The sequence below is a fragment of the Pinus tabuliformis genome, chromosome 5_2 (genome assembly GCF_031772625.1).
Source record: "Pinus tabuliformis cultivar Carrire ecotype Pingquan chromosome 5_2, CPIR1, whole genome shotgun sequence".
In the NCBI taxonomy this organism is placed as follows: Eukaryota; Viridiplantae; Streptophyta; class Pinopsida; order Pinales; family Pinaceae; genus Pinus; species Pinus tabuliformis.
The window spans coordinates 324129284-324152978 of record NC_142306.1 but is presented as its reverse complement, the minus strand read 5'-3'; the positions used below and the strand labels follow the sequence as shown (position 1 = coordinate 324152978).

The following is a 23695-nucleotide window of genomic DNA, read 5'->3' as shown; positions in this document are numbered from 1 at the left end:
AAAATTTTCCTGGAGATAACATCCTTTCGAATATGGAACGTGATTTATTTAAGTATAGTTTTGTACATGAAACTCAAGTTGGAATAATGGTGCTTGCAATGGTCTTAATTCTCACTAGGATCCCTTGACATTATATGTTAGAAACTAGAGATTATGTAAATGTATAAAATTTGGGCACAAAATACTCTGCTGTTAAATTAACAGTCTGGTTTGTTTCATTTCAATGAATATGGATAATGGAAATGGTCGTGAAGAGGATGTGATTGGACATATGATGTCACAAATGATAGGTGCCTTGGAATTCTTTAGTGAGTCCATCTATAAGCATATAAATATGATTCTAATGGAATCTTGAGCTCAAAGTGAGCTTCTTTCCTAAATAATTGGCCTCCTTGAGGCCAAACTAGAATGTTTGTAGTTATCCCATGAAATGTCAAACTTTTAGATAAAGAACAACGTGCTAGTCAATGATGTTGAAGTAGGTTGGATTTATGTCACAAAAAATAAGGATAGCATGGAGATCTAGTGTAATTATGCACAAAATGAAGAATACAATTCTTCTACTAAAGAAGAATAGGGAGTCGCTCCTCCACAACTCTAGCCTGAATAACTGAATAACCAGGCCAACTAGAATATGGAAGAAATTTAGAGTCTTTATTAGTATTAGATTAGTTATCATGTTATGTAAATATGCAGTGCTCTTAGGTGTTTTCTGGCGAATCTATGGTGAAAGTAAGTTTAGGATAAAATATCATAGCTTAGGGAGTAAAAATGTTAATCCATTAGAGAATTTTTGGACTATTGTAGAAGACATTAGGGTAGATGATGTACAAGGTTTTGGCCTTTGAACCCAAATTTTTTTAAGAAATACATAATCAATTTCTTAAAAAAAAATGTTGATGTTTGCCAACTTTTACCAATATTTTCTCGAATATTTAAGTGAAACTAAGATCTTCGCTACAACTTCTTCATAACAAAATGTTGCCATAATAAACATCAATGACCAATGTAACACGTAACCCTTATATTGATAAAGATATTTTCTTTCGTATTAATCACATCATTGAGTTTTGGCCAATGTTTCAAACTAGCTAATGTGCCTCCGAGATGAGCCTCCACCATAATTTGATAAGGGAAAAGATAGATTATTGTTGTAATATAGAAATAATATTATAATATTACGTGTTATTTCTCTATATCTAATCATGTACAAGTAGTTCCTACATATCAGTGAATGCAAATGAAAAAGTTTGCATTCAAGGAATGCAAAAAGATGAACACCAAAACTCATAATGGAAGCATAATTTTTTGCTTTATTGGCATTAGACATCAATATCCTCTACATGAACGTAAGTGAAGCTCCACTAAACTAGTGTAAGTAACAAATTGAAATAAATATATTATATGGCATAAAACACATAACCACAATGAAAGACTTGCTACAGAGTACTCCAACTGAGAAAAAATCGATCAAGAAGGGATGACAATAACATTACACATCTACAAGGATACATGGATACCCACTGTGTCTAACATTTCAAATTCAATTATTTCACCAACAACGAGGACACTTCCTTAACAACACTTGTGTGGTGGCCAAAATTCCCATTTTTTCATTCAGGGAAAAGAGAATAACTTACACACCATGGATATGATACCACATTAAAAAATTGTAAAAAACTAAGTACATTGCATAAGTAAATTCCAATATGAGCCCTACAATTGGATGCATAACACACTAGAAATGAAACAACAACAAAAACGCTAGATTCCAAGGTCAGAGTATAGAAAACCCCTTATAGGGAAAAATGAATTATCTTACTAATTTGTGAAAAACCATACAAATGAATGCATTTATAATGTGAGACTCCAAAGTGGTCACTTCAATTCTCATACAGAGAGGATCCTAAACCATCAAGAGACAATCACTACACAAGCAACTCCCTCATCAATTTTTCACATCCACTTATCCTCACAACATGAAGGAGCTCTCTTTAACACTTTGACAACTTTTCTATTTACTAGAGAAAATATTTAAAATCCCAATCCATAAACCACCAGGAATTACCTTTGGAAATACATTGAAACAAGCTTGCAAGTATTTATTGCATCTTTCTAACATAAAACCTCAAGATCTGATATATTCAAAGACTATCATCTATGCATTCTTCTCTAAAGAAGAGTAATTACCATAACCCATTTCCTCTTGAGAAAATATATCCACCATGATCTCAAGACCATTGTTACACTTCCTTCCTAACAAGATGTAAAATATAGCTAGCTAGTAAATATCATTTTTTATTCATATATATATCATTTGCCAATTATTGTAGAGGATATTCATTAGACAAATAAAGAAATGAGTGGAAAGTTCATAGTTGAACCAATAAATAGTGTCACTCAGGAAAATACACACATAAAAACAATATATGTACTAATCGAGTGGCTCAATAAAATTATTAAACATTTAGTCAATGGGGCATTTATTCACTTGTGAGACAAGAGTATTATGCCATCTACTAGAGTGGAAATATTTGATGCAATATACCCCACCCATATATCATGAGTTTCAAATGGATAGTTATGTATGTAAGTCTTGATAATATTGAAAAAAGTAGACACCCCCAAATATTAACAACAAACAAAAATATATTGTTTGTAGTGGATACTCGTAGGACATATTTTTCCCTTGATTTTATATACATATTTTTGAAACTCTAACTCTTAGCCAAAATAAATAAAAAGTAATTCCCTTAGAGTGTTAGCGTAAAAGCTCTAGGTCCTATAATTTTAACCGAATATAATACCATATGTAAGATCCATAACCTTCAAACAAGGTATATTACCTAAGTTACCCAAAATAGGTGTTTCTATTTTTAATTAAAAATAAGACTCCTTAAGAGCTTTACTCTTACAACCTTGCATGTGTTATTTTACATATTAGTTCTTTTGAACACATTATAGTTCCAATCATGACAATAAATGAAAGAAATGATGAAAAATAGTTAAATCAAAGAACTTGTCGCTCATTCGATTAGAACCACTAGAAAATATATGAAGTTATTATTGCCATAAGGAGCATATTTTCCTAAAAGATAATTAGCGTAGTCACCAAGATCTAGAGTTGATGCATCTGTAGTAGTATACCATACAATCAAGGAAAAGAGAATGAATAATAACGTTAAAAATTAAAGGATCATATAAAATATCAAGTCTTAAGAGGCACAAATGTATAAAAGATAATTTAGAGGTTGGAGCGGTTGAGACATGAGGGAATAAGAACTATGACTCGAGGGTACATCAATTATTACATGAGGGAACAACAGTTGTTAATTAATGGAACAAAAATTGTTACTTGAGGGAACGACAATAGTAATTCGACGTAATATGTTTTTTTGTTTCACATGTGATGAACTATGTTTGGGGTCAAAATTGCGACGAACACTAGTACAAAATGGCTAATTGGTTACTAAAAAATTGACTAAAATTTGCATATAAACGACCATTTTTCAGTCAGTGACCAATAAAGACTAATTTAAAGTATCTAATGACGTGACCAAATTTTAGTCATATTTAGTTTAGTCATTAATTGATTGTCTCAAATTTATCATCTAGTATTATATTTAGTCATAAATTTGGCTATTAATTTAGTCATTAATTGCCATAATTAATGACCAAATATACATAAAAAATACTATTATATGATCGCCTGATAAAATAAATTAATGACAAAAGAAATATGTCCAAAATATTACTCACATTACAAGATATTGTAAATTAGCTACTAATAGTCATATATATGCAAATTCTAGTCATCATTTGAAACTAATTAATGACCAAAGAAATATGACTAAATTTTGGTCGTGTTATAAGATACTAAAGTTAGCTACTAATAGTCATATATATGCAAAATTTGGTCATCATTTGTAATAAAAAATTTATCATTTACAATAGTCATTTATCTTTTTTTTGGTATTTTCATATTCATTATATAAACGACTGATTTAGTAGTTTATATTTGTTTCATTTACTTTCATTAATAATCATTATAAACGATTTTTTTTTTTTTTTTTTTTTTCTATGTTAAGACTAACCTAAGTACCCACGGGGATTTGAACCGGTGACCTATCGCAAGGAGTGCCTTAACAAGGCACCCATTCACCGTCAATCCAAAGCCCCGTGGGCCATCATTATAAACGATTAATTTAGTTCTCGTATATTCATTTTATTTGTGGTCATCTTTAACCAATATAGACTACTAATTTAGTAGTTTTAGAGTGATTCCATGTGTTCATTAGTAACTAACTTAAATTAATTAGTATGATTTTGCGACTAGATTAAAACAATGTCATACAATGTGCATGTTCATCTAATATGAAAACATAAAGTTACATATTTTAATGATAATAATAAATAATATCAAGGATAAGTATCAATAATTTCAACCACATAAATTATATTATATGAAATTTCAAGTATTACAATATGAGTTTCCAACTTAATATTGGTTGGACTATAATTTAAACATGAAATATTATTTTATCAGTTCAAAAAATTAACATTGTGTTTCCAAGACATTGCAAGTGAATTCCCCAACTTTAAAGACTTGACCATAAGTCTAGATCTTGTTAGTTCCAGTCTTTGTAACTTGTCACCAGGGATCAAAATGGGCTCTTACTATGTTTGGTTTTTAGAGATGTTCTTCACATGAGTTTTAGTGCAAATCATATCCTAAGTATGTCCATCAAAAGCATCTCGAAAAAATATTTCCAACGGTATACCACACTCCCATAACCGGTTTCTGGATCAGAAGATATGATCGAAATGAATGATTGATTATTGGTTATGCATATTTTGAGGTCATTTGCTGCACACAGGGACAAGTTTAGTAAAAAATTAGTTTCTGAAGTAATGGACATGAATTTTACAAAAGTGAAAGAGGTTTTTGTCAAAAACATACAAAGTAACAAAAACCTCCTTCAGTTTATGCACAGGTGTTACTATCTGGGATATATCTAGTGATATTTGAAGCCTACATTAAAACAAAACAAATTTTGCATTTGATTTATTGTTTTAGTCATTGTAGTGCGGCGCCATTTTACAACATATGGAAAGTAATTTTGAGAAACGCAAGGACATTTTTGTTAAAACCAAGCCATATAACAAAAAATTATTTCAGTTTATTCATAGGTGTCGTGAATTGGAATATTGACTAAATATTTACAGCCTATTTTTACAGATTTAAATATTTAATGATTTCCTGTTTTAGAGATTGTTTTGTGGCACATATTCTAAGAAAATTGAAACAAATTTCCAAAATTTGAGAGAGGTTTTTCTCAAAAATAACCTTATCCACAAAAATGTCTTTCATTTTTGTAATAGGTGTTATGGTTTAAGAGATACGAGTTCATCTTTGACCCCTATTTTCAGAAATTTGGTCCAAATTTAATGTAACTGGTTCTATCTTTAGGTAGATGGTTGAGCTCAACTCCCCTAGTATAGGGATGAGATAATTGTATATATTTTATGAATTTTAGAGTGTAAAGGGTTTGAATTTTTCAGTAGATAAAAGTTGCTTTGGACTGTGTAAGGCTTTTTCTGAATATTATTTTTAATGGAGCAGTTTTTGCCCTTTAGATTTGGGATCCATCACGGTGTTTAATGTTCAACATGTTTTTCTTGTAAATTCATTTCCATGCTTTGTTTTTTCTGCTAATTTCATTACAACATTCTCTAAGGGAAGTGTTAGGAATCCATCCACACATGATGCTCCTTTCACAATGATTATGTTGTTTAATGTAGTGGTTATCTTTTCATAATCCATCCTCTGTTAGATGCTTTGTTGAGTAACCCTGTGGTTCTCTTCTTCTAAAGTTGCCACTGTAGATACATCCCCTGATTGATGCCTATAGGGAAGTGGTCTTTCTCCTCTTTCCTTCTCTCATTTACATCTTTTATCTTTTTGAACATTGCACTCACTTTGCCCCAAGTTTGCTGGCAGAAACTAGCCTCGATTTTGTTAAAAAAACATCATGTGGGTCATCTTATTCATGGCTGATAATATTTTTATTAGATTCCTCTCGTTGAGAGGTGCAGGATTGATATAAATATCATTTGATTCCAATAAGTATTCATGGAGATATTAATTTATTTTTATTTTGGAATTATTTTCAAGCCGACCTACAACTCATGTAGGCTTAGAAGCCCAACAGTCGTATCATTCAAAGACCAACTTTTGTATAAATATAGGAGGAATTTTCCTCATTTGGACTCACTCATCTCATCACATCTCTCTCTCTCTCTACTCCGTAGAAAATAGTCTCTTCTCTACTTTGCAGAAAAGGGTCTCTCCCTCACACATGTGAAGCCAGAAACTGCTGAAACTAAAGATGCAACTGCAGAAGTAAAGATTGACCTGAGTGGACTATAATATCTCCTCATCTGAACTATGTTGTAGATTCATATGAACCTCCTCTGAAAGCCGCAACTTTTGGTGTTGGAATCAAGTCAATCCGACAGACGGTTTGCAAGATATCGACTGCCCTAGTTTAAAGCCAGAAGTTGCCAAAACTAAAGCTGCAGTTCTGCAGAAGTAAAGTTTGACCTACGTGGACTAGAATATCTCCTCATCTAAACTATACTATAGGTTCATCTGAACCTCCTCTGGAAGCCTCAACTTTTGGTGGTGGAATCAAGCCGATCCGATGGTCGGTTTGTGAGATATCGTCTGCCCTAGTTTGATGATGAAGCCGCTAATGATGATGCTGCTGATCTAGGGTTTGCTACTGTTGATATGAATTAGATTTATTGTACTATTTATGTCTACTAAATTATTTAAGATAAAAGAATATTTGATCAAAGGGTTTCCCCACACATTGTGGGGTTTGTCCCTGGCTAGCCACCACATCTTGTGTCTCTTGTCTCGGCTTGCTTTCCGTCGATTTTTTAATGTTCTATCTACACTTTACTTTATGTACATGTTATTGCTAATCTGTGGAATATAATAAGAAAAATAAGTAAACTGTTATAAGCATAGAATATACCATAACTTAACATGGTATCAGAGCTAAGGTGAAGACAAAGCCCGAGCAAGAGCAAGAACAATCACCGAAGAGATGATTAGCAAGGCTATCCTAAAAGAACTATGGGGTCCTCAACACTCTTTCCTGCCGAAGATAAGCTCCATGAGAAATCTTACTATCACGGATGCAAGATGTTTATTGATCTAACCCTAGAAGATCAAGGGGTGATGGACCATGTAAGAGGCAATATTGTTGAGCCTCCATCAAATGCATCTGCTGCTGCTTGGAACAAATGGAAAAATGGAGAAGTCAAAACAAAGAAGATCATCCGTGACTCTATCGACAAGCATTTGGTGGCCTACATCTCTGAACTGGACACCTCCAAGGAAAGCTATGATAAATTGGTGAGTTTATTTAAAGTCAATGATGAAAATCAATTTTTTTTCTTAGAAATAAGCTAAGGGAAATCAAGAAGGGTAAAGATGAGAGTATGCAAGCATACTTCTTAAGAATCACCGAGATCAAGAATGATCTCCTATCTATTGGGGAGAATATTACTAACAGAGAAATGGCACTAATGACTCTTGGAGGATTACCATCCGGATGGTACGTGTTCAGGACTACTCTTCTGAACAATAATATAATTCTTGGTTTCGAGGAATTAATGGCTAGATGCATTCAAGAGGAAATAAGGGTAGAAGAGTAAGAAATACCCATGCCTAAAGGTCCTCCTGCTGCCTTTTCTTCTCATGCTAAGAAAGAAAATAATTCCGGGACTAAATCAAAAGGAAATGCTGGACCTAAGGGTGGAAGAAAAGGACGATGTTAGATCTACGATAAAGTAGGTCACTATGCAAGGGAGTGCCTTGATAGAAAGGACTCACACCATGACAATGATCAAAATCCCTCTGATGACAATCAAAGAAATGACAAATTCAATAGCAAAGGTAAGAGGAGAGCTGGGGATCAAGGAAGAGGACAACCATTCAAGAAGGCTAGAAATTCCAAGATGTATTAAATGCACCTGACCTCAAAAAGAACCTAGTGTCCATCTCGACAATGGAAGACAAAGGATACAAGGTAACCTTTAGCGATGACAAGGTACATATATGGAAAAATAATGTTAAAGATGCCTTTACTCTTGGGTTTCGTCTTGATTCATTATATCAAGTTGATGGAAGTCCGCTAGGTGTCATGTCTTATGACACATCTCTTTAGTCCAAATTTTGGCATTGGAGGTTTACCCCCCTTCATTATAAATCTCTACTCGGTGTAAGACAAATGGTGACAGGGATGCCCAAATTCTAAGTAGAGAAAGAAGGTGTATGTCCAGGATGTGCTGAAGGAAAGCTAAAAAATGGGACCATTCCTCTCAAGCCAAAGCAAGACCTTCAATATATTACAGTTGGTTCACTCAGGCATATCTAAGGCTGGCATTAAGAGGGAGACTACTACACCACATGCTCCTGAGCAGAATGGTGTGGCGGAAAGGAAGAACCATACGATTGTGGAAGTTGTCTCTATGGGTAGATGATGTAACAATGCATGATGTGGAGGAACCCATGGATCCTATTTATCCACCTAAGCCTTCCTCTTCTAGGAAGAGGCCTTCATGGCTTAGGGGGATATTTGATGATGCTGAAGGACATGTTGCACCCTGAGGAACCTTCCGTGAAAGTAAGAAACCTAACAGGTATCAGGGATACTTGACCATCATTAGCACAATCATATAAAATGGGCATCCATCATTCTCAAATGTTGTTAAGCATCAAGTATGGAAGGATGCTATGACCAAAGAATATGAGTCTATTATGGAGAATGATGTCTGGGAAGTAGTTCCTAGACCCCAGGACAAGACAATTGTCACTTCGAAATGGCTTTACAAGATAAAGCTGCAGCAGATGGAAGTATAGAATAGTATAAGGCTTGTTTTGTTGCTCGTGGTTTCTCCCAGAAGGAAGGTATAGACTATGATGTGATATTTGAACCTGTTACCAGATATACGACCATCCGATTGATCATAGCCCTTGTGGCTTCACAAGGACAGAACCTACATCAGATGGATGTCAAGACCGCGTTCTTGCACGGTTCGATCAAAGAAGAGGTCTATGTGGAGAAACTCGAAGGATTTGAGATTTATGATTGAAAATCTCATGTATGCAGGTTGAAGAAGGGTCTCTATGCGCTAAAGCAAGCACCCCAAGCATGGTATGAGAGGATCGATAGCTACTTGATGAAGCTAGGATTCACTAGGAGTGAAGCCGATCCTAAACTTTACCTTAAGGTTGAAGATGACAAGCCTCTCATACTGGCGTTGTATGTGGATGACCTCTTTCTAATAGGTGCATACCCTCTCATTCACAAATGTAAGAGGGAGTTGGCTTCTGAATTTGAAATGAAGAACTAAGGACCTGAAGTGTGGCAGAAGCCAAGGGAAATTTTCCTATCTCAAGGAAAATATGTGGTGAAGATTCTAAAAAGATTTGGTATGATGTACTGCAAACCTGTGACTACCTTGATGATCTTAACTTTCAAGAAGTTATATGGTAGTGATGTTAGACCAGATTTGGAAAATTCCTTTGAGTTTCAAAAACTCATTCGCATTGATGTTCTTGGTGAACCTCCGTCTGAACATATGTTTTGCAGTTAGAATTGTGAGCTCATATTTGGTTGAGCCTCACTAGATTGGTGCAAAGAATCTTCTAAGATGTCTTCAGGACACAATCTCTCATGGATTGAGATACACTGCTGGAAATATGAAACTGCATGATTATTTGAATGCTGATTAGGTAGATAGTGTGGAGGATCACTGGAGCACTTTTAGTGTTGTTTCTCTTTGGCTTCTGATTAGATATAATGGATGAGAAGGAAGCAGAAATCAGTTTCCATAAGAACCGTCGAGACCAAATACATATCTATGAGTATGATCTCGTATGAGGTAGTTTGGTTGCGAAAGCTCTTTAGTAAGCCTGTTTGGATTTACAGTGGATACCACTGTGATTCTCTATAACAACTAGAGGTAGGATTTGATTATTCAAGAATCCAATATTTGTCAATTGCTCTAGTAGATAGACATCATCTGGGATATGGTAAGTCGATTAGCAAGGAGGCTCCATTGCATTAAGATGATGTACAGGTCAATACACCTTGTCAAAGCCTTGAGGAAAGATCTAATCTGTGATTTTCTCATATGACTTGGAGTCATCAAGAAACCCTTGTACAAGGGTTCTGCATGTTGCATACATTGAGCTCTAGGAGCTCTGAGGGCTTGCGGTTATTATTGGAGCAACATACGACCACAGGGTGACTCACCCTCCCATGGTGGTGCGCACTGGAACAAGATGATTCGCTCTCTTGTGGGACAAGATGATTCTCTCTCTTGTGGAATAGGATGATTCACTCTCCTGTGAGGCCTCGATTGATGTGTTCTGCATGGCGATTGTAGCAAGATTGATTTGTTCTCCTGTGAGGCCTAGATTGATGTGTTCTCCATGGTGATTGTAGCAGGATTGATGTGTTCTCCTTTAAGGTTTGTATTGATGTGTTCTCCATGGCGATTGTAGTAGGATTGATGTGTTCTCCTGTGAGGCCTAGATTGATGTGTTCTCCATGGCAACTGTAGCAGGATTGATGTGTTCTCCATGGCGACTATAGCAGGATTGATGTGTTCTCCTGTGAGGCCTGGATTGATGTGTTCTCCATGCCGACTATAGCAGGATTGATGTGTTATCCATGGCGATTGTAGCAGGATTGATGTGTTCTCCTGTGAGGATAGGATTGATTAGTTCTCTTGTCGAGGCATCCTACCCATGCAGTCTGGGACTCATGGGAAGTACCTCTCATCTGATCAATGAGTAGGGAAATGAAGTTAGGGACCATAGTAGTACTGATGGATGCATCATTTTATCTATCGTACTCCCTATGCTAGGATGACCTCCAATGATCTGGGATCAATGGTACTGGTTTGGGACCAGTGGTAGGAGTTATACCATACTATGACACTGACTTCGGGTCAGTTGAGACTGGTCTGGGACCAGTGGTACATACTTTGAGACTGACTTCATGTTAGTGGAGTACTGTTCTGGGACCAGTGAGAGTGGTACATACTATGACACTAACTTCAGGTCGATTGAGACTGGTTTCGGACCAATGGTATGAGTGGTACTTACTATGAAGCTGACTTTGGGTCAGTTGAGACTAGTTTGGGACCAGTGGTATGCACTTTGAGACTAACTTTGAGTCAATGGACGATGATACTGGTCTGGGACTAGTGGAGTTGTACTCACTATGACGTTAACTTCAAGTTGGTTGAGACTGGTTTGGGACCAGTGGTACATACTTTGAGACTGACTTTGAGTCAGTATGATACATCCTCAATCATTTCTTCTTCTTCATAATTCAAACAAAAGCAGAGCAAAGCAGAGCAGAACAGAACAAATCAGAGCAGCACATAACAGAGCAGAGCCATACAGATTAGTACAATGCAGAACAAGACAAAGAAAAATAGGTAGAATAGAGTAGAGCAGGGCAAGGGTCAAGCTGTACAGGGTAGTGCATTTGGTGGATGAATAGTAACGACCGATAGACAGATTGTAGATGAAGTTCTCCCTAGTTGAGAGGGAGTGTTAAAATTGGCAACTAGGGAAAAACTTTATGTGGGTCATATTACTCATGGCTGATAGTATTTTTATTAGATTCCTCTTGTCGAGAGGTGTAGGATTGATATAAAGATCACCCGATTCTGATAAGTATTCATGGAGATATGAATTTATTTTGATTATGGGATTATTATCAAGCCGACCTACAACTCATGTACGCTCAAAATCCCAACAGTCGCATCCATTCAAACACCAATGTTGTGTATAAATAGAGGAGGAATTTTCCTCATTTGGAATCACTCATCTCATCACATCTCTCTCTCTCTAATGTGCAGAAAAGATTCTCTTCTCTACTGCGCAGAAAAGGGTCTCTCCCTCACACATGTGAAGCCGGAAGCTCCTGAAACTGAAGCTACAACTACAGAAGTAAAGATTGACCTGCATGGACTAGAATATCTCCTCATCTAAACTACACTATATGTTCATCTTAACCTCCTCTAAAAGCCGCAACTTTTGGTACTGGAATCAAGTCAACCCGATGGACGGTTTGCAAGATATCGACTGCTCTAGTCTGAAGTCAAAAGCTGCCAAAACTAAAACTGAAATTGTAGAAGTAAAGTTTGACCTACGTGGAGTAGAATATCTCCTCATCTAAGCTGTGCTATAGGTTCATCTGAACCTCCTCTGGAAGCCACAACTTTTGGTGATGGAATCAAGTCGATCTGACGGTCGGTTTGTGAGATATCGTCTGCCCTAGTTTGATGATGAAGCCGCTTATGCTGATGCTGCTGATATGAATTAGATTTATTGTACTATTTCTATTTACTGAATTATTGAAGATAAAAGAAGGTTTGATCAAAGGGTTTCCCCACACATTGTGGGGTTTGTCCCTGGCTAGCCGCCACATCTTGTGTCTCTTGTCTTGGCTTGTTTTCTATTGATCGTTTAATGTTCTATCTGCACTTTACTTTATGTACATGTGATTGCTAATATGTGGAATATAATAAGAAAAAGAAGTAAACTATTATAAGCATAGAACATACCATAACTTAACAGATTCTGTAGCCCAATGTTCCCTTCTCCTGTTGTTTTCGACCCACAACTTTCAATCAAATCCCTGTACTTCATAGCTAGCCTAAGATTCACTTATTGCAGACATGTTTTGTTGGCAAAGAGAGAGCCCTCTTTGGTCTGGCAGGGCTAGATGCCAGATCGAAAGCTTGGTCTGTGGTTACCTCAGAATTGCCTCTTCTCAGCCTTGAGGTTCATTTTGAGTGCTAACAGATCTCATGTGGGATATTGGCTTTAAGGATAACACTAGACCATATCTCTTCTCTCTCTCTCTACATCTGTCACCCCAATGTTATTCTTGTCCTCTTTCTTCAATTCTGACATTTTACCATCAATATTGAGTTTCTCTTATAAAAATGAAATAAGGTAAAATTCAAATTATAAGGCTAATTATTGATTAATTCCTCTTGTCCACCTTCTGCAACAATAAACAATGTAGGAGTGTAAACCTTTCCTCAACTCCAACCAACCAATGTTATAATGATAACATATAAGACAAAATGTCCAACCTGAATATATGGAAAGTAGATGTCTCTCAAAATACACTTAGGTTGATCTTCGTTCCAAGAATTTGACTTTGACATGGATATATGAACCTGTCAACATTCCAAAATAGTACATTATTCATCAAAAATCAGTATATTGAATACATATGCGTAAACACCTACATATCATTGCATTTGATTATGATATTAGTAATTACCATAAGTTGCACATTCTACTTCAATATCATCTTAGATAATTATATATTACCTTTTACAGATTGATATGTCAATCGTTAGCCATTATGACCTAAATTTGAACTTCTAAAAGTCGCCACCTTGAACAAGGATTCAACTGTAATAGTTACACATCATATTTCAAACTCAAATAGCTACTTACACTCATCTTTTTCCAATGACCGCAATATTAAGTGTGTAAAAAGGGAATTTCAAAAATCACTAATAGCATTAAGAAATTCTAACATGAAAAAAGCTTTCTGATAATGTTCACCTAGAAGCTATAAATTTGTACTCAAATCTTCTTTGAAGCTTGATATTTCAACAATAATATAAGCTCATGATTTCTTAGAATATATCATGGTGCCTAATGAAATCTCAATTTTTCTCCATAAATTACAAACAATAATTGTCAATAAGGTTTAGTAGCTTGGGTTATTGGTAGGAAGAATCACTATTTTCCCCATCTAGGTTTAAATCCCACTTGTGAGATATTCATAATATTCATTCCTCCTGAGCTAATTGTTGAATGGGGATTTTCATGAGCCAAGAGGAATATCTTACTCTTGCTTAGGGTGATAGAGTGAGGAAATTGGTTACATGTTTGAGAAAAAAAAAAGTACAAACAAGAAATTTTCCCACACCATCAGAAGAATTTCCAAGAAAATATATAATTCAAGTGTCTATTATACCACTCAAAATTATTGAATTGAGTCATTGAAATAACTAATTACATGCTATTGAAAATAATAAAAAACTCAATGTAAATTCCAATTATCACTGAACATTTGGGAAATGAATCTCAATTACATCAAATCGTCATCAAAACGTTAAAATAAACTAAAGGATGAAGGTAATTTTCCTTCAAATTTTAGACTGCTTACCAAACTAACCATGATACACTTTATAATGATTGGACTAAGTATGCCCTTGTTGTTCCAATGTCTCATAGTTTTGTTATCATTTGATTCAAATGTTTTATAATTTTTATAGATCAATATACAATTTTCGCATTAATGACATTTCCGAAAATTATTTCTTCAGTCACCATTTCTTTTTATTCCACTAATTCAGAACCTTAGAAATGATATTATGGTACATAACCACTTGGCCTATGTGAGAGTGTTTCATCGTGAACCTTGAAAAATTGTGAATAAGTAAAATGCATTGCAAGTGACTTTATATATAGCAACAAATATCTTATTCTTTTTTACATACTTAGCATATGATTATAAGAAAAATAGTTTTCAAACATTTGGAAAAGCAGATCTAGAACTGCCAATGAAGCTACAACTAAATCACTACAATAAAACTAAATAGTTGCATAATCAAGACAAAAACCACTTCCATAGAATCTTACACAAAGGGCATGAAAATATTAACATACAAACACTTCAAATCACATACCTTTGTAAAACTCCAATGAGGAGACATTCCAAGTTCTTCCTGTGAGAGATCCCTTATGTTTCTTGTTCTTTGTAAACACACCATTGGTGAACATATAGTAATGTATACTTTAGTCACATTGACCTAGCCGAATTCAAGCTATTTTGAAAGGGACAAATTAACCCCTTTTTTGTATTTATCTAAGAAACACATGCATATAAGGTTTTAACTTTTCATCCATTGTTGGTAGAATGAGAGATGAAAAATACACACCCTCGAGATCTAATTTTCTTTGGATTTTTGTACAAGCATGTCGTTTTTGAGTTTTAACATAACAACTTTTTTTGACATTCTTGTCTTTGATGATATAACCAACCGAACAAACAATTTCTTAATAAGAATTAAACACTATTGTAACTCAAATCTTGAGTCTAGAGATAATCTTCATAATTTCATACAAGAAACTTGCCAATTAAAACAATTATAAATACTATAAATTATAAATCTTCATAAGCCCTCCAAAACCATACATTCCAAAGAATGGCTGCAAAGAAAATATTTTATTAGAGGAAATCTCAAGCAACAAGCCACACATAAAAAAATCATAATTTTTGTTTTTGAAACCACGTAATGTACTTATAAACCAAATAGACTAAGAAAACCAAAATACTTCAACCTTGACACAAATGTTTGAAAGAAAATTACATTTACAGTTTGATCTTAATATATGCTCTTCAGTTAGAATTTAGGATACTCTAATCCAAAATTTATACTAACATTCCTATGTTTGTTAACTCTTTAGTGAAATTCTACCTTGAAATGTCCAATAGTGATAAGAATGCCTTACCAAGCAACCCCACATAACGTAATTGGCTCATTTTCACACAAGCTAAATGATTTCATATTTCCTTAGCATGCATAGTTGTATGCACATGCAACTTTTGCATGCACCTACTCAGCTATTAAATATTGTGAATATAAAAATTTGGCTGCCAAATTTACATGATTTTGTTAAAGGCCAACTAGTATAAGCCAAATTGGTAATCATAGTGGAAAATAAAATGGAAAGTAAAATTAAAAATCTAGTAGCAACGTGAAAAATTTATCCTTAAATTGTTCCCAAGTACCAGTAGACACCAATGATGAAAAATAACAATTAGAAACAAAGTATTAGAAACTCAAATTTCATTCAAGATAAGTGGCAGACAAAAAAAATTACACAAATGAGATATCGAGGAATCAAAAGATGTTAGTTTTCTTAAATATGAATGTATTCTAATATTTTACTTCATAATTCTTTCATATTCTAGTTTACATTGATGGAGGATATATTCCTCATTTAACTAAAAATGGAGCTGAGAAGGAATTAAAATATTCTAGCAAAGATGAGATATAATTTTTACTGATATTTCTAGTTCAACCACTAAATTATAAATTTTATGATTTAGTGCTCATATAATGTCTTATACTTAGTAGTAAGGACCAAAGGAACTTAGTTTTCTCAACTATGAATAGATTCCAACTCTTTTACTCAATCCTTTCAGCTTCTAATTTTCCTTAATGTAATACATGGTCCTTATTCAACCAAAACTAGATCTCGAAAGGTGAGAGAATGTGCTAACACAAGTCAAGTACAATGTTTTGTGATATTTCCTATTCCAACCTTAAATGAGAGTTAACGTTTTAAAGGTCATGTTTTGTATTATCCTTGGTACTTTCTTCATTGATTAGGGGGAAAATACATCCAACACCAGATTAAAAATAAAGTTGAAATCCAAAGACAACCCTAAATTCCCAAGCTATGAGAGAAAACCATGGACCCCATGTTACCAAGAAGAGTTGCACACCATTGAAGTTGTCCTTGAAGCAACCCATAAATTAATCCTGCACCATCTTCCAGCATGATGTAGCAAGACTACACTGACAGATACTTAGTATTATGAGAATTTAAGGAAGTAAAGTGATTTCAACATTTAATAAACTCACATGTCCTTTCTTCATGGCTGCATTATTCAATGTTGCATTTTTACCATACATCTCTCTCTCATAGATATATCATTATGTATGTATAAATTGTACACATTGAATAATACATCAGATGTATCTCCTCTATCTACAAGTGTTTTCATATGTGCAAGTGAAATTTTGATATGACAATGATTCCAAGCAACACAATCAACATCTAGGAGGCAAAAGCCCTAACTAAGAATTGAGATAAAAACAAGGACCCAAAGTCACTAAGAAGATTTGCACACTAATGAACTTGTCCTTGAAGAAGCACATAATGTAAGTCTCGTATAACCAATCACCAACATGACCTATCAAAACTCTTCTCAATAGAGACTGAGTACTTTTGATTGATGAGCATTTATGAAGTTATTTAAGCATTTAATTCACATTTATTTTCTTTATGGCTACATTTTCCAGTGGCATACCTCTCTCATGGATATCTCATTGTGTATTGATAATTAAACGTTAAATATTATATCAAATGTCCCTCCTCTCATTACAAGTGTTTTTTTATATGTGCATGTGCAACTCTAATATGGTATTGATGCCAAGCTACAAAATCAACATCTGTCACATAGCTCCTTTCTCAAGTGTTGATCATAAATTTTTAATACAATTCTCTTTTGTCTACCACATTTTCTTAAGTGGTATTTTGTAACATTTTTTTTACAACAACATCCTTTATATAATTTAACTGGAAGTACACTTTCAAGTGCCAAAGGTGGTCAAGGAACAATTCCAATGCTTGGAAGCATAAAAATTTAGTATTAGTTCACTTGGCTTATATTGTTTTGGGCTTCAATTATTTTAGCAGTTAGTAGGAATGCCAAATTAAGTCAGTTCCATGGCTTGGGATGTTTTCACGGCTTGTTACATTGATTTCAAGAAGATTGCATTAGAGTGCCTTAATCTAAAATATCCAAGCAATACTTTTATAGTGTAGCAGGAAATTTTTGTCTTAGTGTTAAATGTGAAGTAGCCAAACAATACCTCCATTGTGTGGCAAGATGTTTCACTTCCAGTATGAAATATGCGTGTTGACTCGAAGTTTGAGTCCAAAACAAAGAAACATAAAACAAAGGTTAGAAGGCATGTTTACATTCAACATATGGTTATCCTTAATAAATAGGTGTAAAATGAAATTTCAATAAAATATCACTCCCTATCTCTAAAAACAAATATCTTATTATTGTTTCATAAACAAGGAGAGTTCTTCAGAATGAGCTAGTTAGTTTTGAGAGGTATTTATACCTTGAAATTGAATACCAGTTACACAAGGACATGTAACAATCGCCTCCCATGTAGCATATGCCATAAATACAAAATAACTGGTTTATCTTCCCTAAGGATGCTTAAGATTACTGTGGTTATTTTTTTCAAAGGAAATCCATGATAGAAGTTATAGTTATCAATGCCTTATATAAATAGGAAATGGGTATCATTTTTCAGTCTTACAATCTATACCCCTTCTAATGGATCTAGACAAATTATTGGTTTTCATTCACCCTTGATAAATCTTATTGAAATGGTTCTCTTAGTGTAGCCTTCTAGGAAGCTCTTATGTATGTATATTGATGCCATTATTTCAAGGGATTGAAGGAAACACCAAAAATGTGGTTCTAAATATGTTCTGTCAAAGTAATACATGAATCTATTTTCCCTTGTGAAAAGTAAAAGTCTAACCAATCTTTCTAACGTTAGATGATTGTGTTGCAATCTTGGGGTGTGGTTGGGTTCTTATACATTATTTTCCTATAGAAATTTATATTCATAATTTAGACTTCCCAACTATTATAGAATATCATTCAATCTTGTATGTTTCTTCACAACCATGTGAGAACTTTAGCAATTTGCTTGACATTGATTTCTCTCAACCAAGAAGCCCGCTTTTGATTTTTTCCAGCATCATTATTGAAATTTCGAAGACATATAGGTCGATTTTATGCAGACTTGGGCAAAGATTATGCTATTTTTAAAAATTCTAGGGATCCTCATCCAACTGAAAAGCATGACAAATTTCTCTTGTAAACTGTGAAGTCGCATCCTTTCCAAGGATTGGCTCATGTTGGTGTGTATGTGTTGTTAACTCAATGTGTAGAATTTTTGGCCATTTGGGCTTCTCGTGAATAGAGAAACACCCTTTGAATCAAGAATATCAAAGCAATATCCTACTCTAAACTTACTACTTTAATAGTGTTTTTTTTGGTGCATTAATGAAACAAAATTTCCAGTACACATTCAAAGAAATTTTATATTCACCCTTTGGCTATAGTGTGCTTATGATTCATTGTACAAATGTTGTGCAAAATTTAGAGATTGTTTAGAAGAGACTATTACAAAATGAATCTAGAGTGAGGAAAAGTTTCTATCATGGGTCATGGCTACTCAAAGATGGGGGTACTGCTACTTAGTATTCTAATATTCTACTTATTTACCTTCGAAATTACAGCCCTGCTTTTATTTCAGGGCGTATGTTCTTGTACAAAACTGAGCTTCCTGCAGAGGCTTAACCTCACCTTACATCATTGGATATTTTTTCCTCTTATATAAATAGAGGAAGGAGAGAGTCATCTTATACATTATTTCTACCATATTATGTAAGAGATCGGTAGGACATTAGAAATGGCCCTTTTCTTGATACTCTTCATCACTTTATCTTCCTATCCTAGGGTACTAGGTCTTGGAGTAGTTCAAAGTTCCACTAGAGACATTATTTGATACTAAAGGAGATATTCCCATGAGAATCGTGCTCATGTTGATCCTAAAGAAGATAATTAACTGAGTAGGTGTAGTATACACACAATTAAAACGCTAAAAAAAACCATGCATTCAATAGGATTGAATGTCATAGCTAGACATCTACAAAATGGTTGTGCGAATGATAATTTTGTACACATATATAAAAAAATAAACCAAAATTTATTCTCATATAGAAAAAATATAGTATTGTTGATTCTAAACCTGTTTTGGGTGGGAAGAGTACAAAATTTTAGAATACATCTATCTTCATGAGAGAGACTTAGCCAGTTCTGCTACATTTTCTTTCGTAAATCCCATTTTCAAAATGTGCATTAAATAAGGTTCTTTGGTTTTGTTTTGTAATATTTCAACATGCTCTAGAGGCTACATGAATGCACATGTTTTCAATAATTAAGTGAAGATATGGGGTATCACCTTGGTGGATTTAGAGGTGAGATAACATAGCCAATAGAAATGATGATGTCTTCCTCAAAGAGTTCTTTCGAGGAATAAAGAATTTCTAGCTACAAGACTTCCAACAAAAAGAGATGCACCAACTTGTAATCCATCAAAGTTGTTGTTTTATTACTTATATTTCTTCCATTTCAAAATATGCATTAGATAAGATCCTTTAGTTTTGTTTGCAATATTTCAACATGATCCAGAGGCTACATGAGTGCGCGTGTTTTCAAGATTTAAGTGAAGATATGGGTTATCTCCTAGGTGGCTTCAAAAGTGAGATAAAATAAGAGATATAATGATGTCTTCGTCAAAAAGTTATTTCAAGCAACAAACAATTGCTAGTTGCAAGACTTATAACAAAAAGAGATACACAAGTCGAACATCTGGAAGGGAATTTTACATATCATAGTTTCAACTGATAAATTCAATCTAGTGGAAACTAAAGTAGTGATCATTAAGTGTCTCAAAAGCATGTGGTGTTAAAAAAAGTCAAGGATGAATGATTTCTTTCAAATGATAACTTGAACAACTTTACTAGTATGTTTCATTTTGATGGTGTAAGACTCTGTGTATCAAGTTATATTCTCCTCTTTGTTTGTATTTATCCCATTTGTCTCGATATGTGTCAAGTCATACTCCAAATGCTAAAGAAGCTAGACAACTACATAACTAGAAACCTAGCAATCTGAGGTTATTATATAGTGAGAACATTCTACATATAGAATGCATGGTAAATAGACATGGTTGATAGCCTAATGAACTAAAGATGTGAATTATTGCAATTTAAGGGCACCCACTGTGGACACAGGATCCAAGCTATAATTCCTAATGGTAATGCATAGTTTTATGCATTGTAAAGAATCTGAAATATTGATGGAACAAGCTTCGAAGACTACACTTTGTGCGTAATATCTAGAAGAAGATTTCTATCTCTATTAATCCTTGGAGTGAAAATAGTTTTATCGAGGTACATGAGATACTATTTTATTACAAAGTCTAGTTAATAATTAAGGATAAGAAATAATGAAGGTAACAAGAGAAAAAACACCAAAATCCAATCATGAGATGATTGGATGTATGCTTGGATTCTCTACTATTTCTAATTTATTCAAAATATAACATCAATGTTGATATCTTCATCAGTTTTTGACCATTAACAATGTCTATTTATGAAGAAACGAGCTCCTCTTCTTAAATAAGTAAGGTGAAATAACCAAACTGCAAGCAAATCATACCAACCGTAGGATCCATGTTCACCTCATCAACTTCCATTATTTGGTCTTTTTGTGTCTATGTGGCTGATGTAGATGTAGATACAACCTGCATTTAGAATGGAATTAGTGGCAACTTAAATCCCTCCATTCATAAAGAGACGACTACAACCCATAAGCTCAAATTAAGCAAGTCTACTAGACCCTGGAAAATTACATAAGGTGCTATAGATTAATATCAACATTTTTTTAAAAAGAGGTTCCATTAAACTCTAGAAGCATTGTAATGGACCTGCAATATCAAACACCATAAGAAACTCACTTTCATGGGTAGGACATACCCTGGAGTACAAACAATTAATCATGAGCACTTTAGCTAAGTTGTCACAAGAAGGAACCCTAAAATCACCATGTGTTGCACCTAGCATGGAGTGATTTTTACGAAAATGTTATAGGGAAGTAAATATAAAATACATTCTCCAGCTAGAAGACTCATTATAGAACAATATCAAGGAATAGCTCAACCTCATTCAATACAGATCAAGCAAAATAACCCACCACCTTGGAACACCTAAATGAAAACAAGTTGCAGTGATTAATGCTTTTGCTTTAGACTTGGTGCCAAGAATGTGACTTCTACACTAATACCTTTCATCACACAAAATAAATGATAGTATTGATGCCTCAAAGGTTGAAAACATTATTACAATATTCTCTTAGCAATAAAAGTAGCAAAAACTGGAGCATTCAATTGTTCTCCTAACCACGTCACTAGAACTAACATTTTTCGTGTTAGTAGAATTAGTGCCATCCATCCTTCTCTTTGCTCTCATGGAGGGAAAATTCTATTGATATTAGTACAACATTTAAATAATTTCACAAATGTTTTGGTATATGCTACAAGAATGTCATATATTTCGTAAGAACCTCACTCAATAAGACATTTCCAATACTCATCTTAAGAGATCAAGATGAGATAGGTTCATAGGGGTACAATAACCAAGGGTGTTTTAGTGAATTGACAATAGAAGGTCATTTATTTGGATTTATTTCAAGAAGGTAAGAAACAAAATCAATAAATCCTTCATCCTGCACTGGAAGCCAGTGTCTCAATGAAGTCTTTTTAGCAATCAAATACTCCAGCCTATTTTCTTCCTGATTCCATTCATAAAGCATGTATTTTTTTGTAAAATATGTATATGTATCATGACCTTTCACAAGCATGTCCCCTCCATTGGTCCAATTATTCCAATTACTCGAGCTAGCAAGGTTGCATGGGAATCATTTTGAAAGAGAAAATTACTAGAAAAAATCTCAACAAGAATGCATCCAAGTGACTAGATGTCAATATTTTCATGATAAGGGAGCCCTAATCTAACCTTCGGTGAATGATAAGAATGAGGCTACACATATTATAAAAAAATGATCCATTTGAAAGCAACTACTACCAAGATCTATCACCTTCACCTCACACCTAATGTAGCTTTTAACCAGGATATTCTCTAGCTTCAAATCACAATGAATGAGACCAAGGCCATGCAAAAACTGTAATTCTTCCAAACATTGAATTGTAATTGATTGTAATCTTGGCATAGTAAAATACACCTCTCCTCTAAACTCTCTATTAAATTTATGAAATTCATACAAGATTTCTTTCAAAAGTTTACACACGATGAATATATGCTCATTATGGTAAAAATAATCATACAATTGTAGAATGTGGTACCTGTTAGTAGGATCATGCTTGTTTACAAACTTAAAAAGCTTTATTCCATCGATACTTTGGTAAAAAAAATCCTTGTTGTTCTTCATGATATTCATGCAAACATCCATGCTTGTGTGCAAGTCATGAGCTTGTATAGCTTTGGCAAATGTTGTTGAACCAATATACTCAGTAACATGGTAGCAACAAATAATGACTGAGTTTAGCACAACATGAATTTTTTCATCTTCCCTAAAGCTAGTCCTTTTTTTCCTATGTACAATGTTTAGTTTGAATGTATCAAACTCATATTCTTGTTCTCTTATTTTTCTTGTTCTTGGACAACAACAACCTCGTCGTCCTCAATTACTCCCACTTCTTCATCTTCCCTTGGTTCATTCAAATTCTCTTTTGTATCCCTTTTCCTCAATTCTCATTCAACAAGTTCAAAATTGGAATATGTAGATGTAGTAGAGTGTGAAGACCGTGGCACAATAATTAGGTTTTCATCCCTTGAGCTTATAACAAGTGAAGAATCATTTCTCTTATGCCTCCATAATTCCAAGATATTGTCATGCCCAATTATTTCATTTCCATAGTCATTTGTACCCTCATAGGCTATAGTATTCCCTTTGGTTGACCATAGAGATTTCCCATACTCTGTCTTTGATCCCACCATATAACTAGTACTAGAAGGAGATGGAAAAGAGAACCCTCCAAAATCAAGATGACCACTCTCAACATCCCTTCTTTTGACAAGATCTTTGATTGCGTT

The 23695-nt window shown here is 34.2% G+C and overlaps 1 pseudogene; it reads right to left on the bottom strand.

Annotated features, from left to right (window-relative positions):
* Positions 1 to 22250: 22250 nt before the first annotated feature.
* On the bottom strand, positions 22251 to 23599 carry LOC149158812 (serine/threonine-protein kinase ppk15-like; annotated as a pseudogene).
* Between the last annotated feature and the right edge of the window lie 96 nt (positions 23600 to 23695).